Source organism: Penaeus monodon, chromosome 22 (assembly GCF_015228065.2).
Source record: "Penaeus monodon isolate SGIC_2016 chromosome 22, NSTDA_Pmon_1, whole genome shotgun sequence".
Lineage (NCBI taxonomy): Eukaryota > Metazoa > Arthropoda > Malacostraca > Decapoda > Penaeidae > Penaeus > Penaeus monodon.
In genome coordinates, this window is record NC_051407.1 from 32,250,459 (window position 1) to 32,251,418 (window position 960).

A 960-nucleotide genomic window follows, 5' to 3' on the forward strand; every position below is an offset into this window, starting at 1 on the left:
CGCGATTGAGTCAGTCGGTATTAGTGAATTAGCGGGTGTGTGAAGGAATAAATGAGTGGACTTTCCCCTTCCTGACAACCCCCCCCCCCGACACCGACTTTCCCCTTCCCGACAACCCCCCCCCCCGACACCGACTTTCCCCTTCCCGACAACCCCCTCCCGACACCGACTTTCCCCTTCCCGACAACCCCCCCCCCCCCGACACCGACTTTCCCCTTCCCGACAACCCCCCCCCCGACACCGACTTTCCCCTTCCCGACAACCCCCCCCCGACACCGACTTTCCCCTTCCCGACAACCCCCCCCCCCCCGACACCGACTTTCCCCTTCCCGACAACCCCCCCCCCCCGACACCGACTTTCCCCTTCCCGACAACCCCCCTCCCCGACACCGACTTTCCCCTTCCCGACAACCCCCCCCCCCCCCCCCCGACACCGACTTTCCCCTTCCCGACACCGACTTTCCCCTTCCCGACAACCCCCCCCCCCCCCCCGACACCGACTTTCCCCTTCCCGACGGCCTTACGTCATCGGGACCGTCTTCCGGTTTCCTTCGGGTTCGAGGCAGCGGCGCCGGGATTATGCAAAACGCCATTTTTCCCTTGCTGTTTGTACTAGCGAGGTTTTCCTACATGCAAATTAGCCCATAAAATCTGTCAACTTAATGAAAGTCATGCTTAGGTATTCAGAAGTGAGGCTTTGGCAGCTATATTACCCAATTTCGCAAGATATCGTTCTTTGTTAGAGCGGGTTAATTATTTAGCCGTTTGGATTGTGTACTAGAAGCGTCACTGTTAATGGCGGATAGACGCAAGTATTCGGATAAGTAGAATGGGTCGGTGTTTAATGGGGTCAGAAGACACGTGTATGAATGCGCGCTGCAAATCCGGCGGAAATTTCTCGGCGCAATAATTACGTTGCGGAAGCCAAGGAGCGGCTATCCAAAGGCGGCGCGAAGAAGG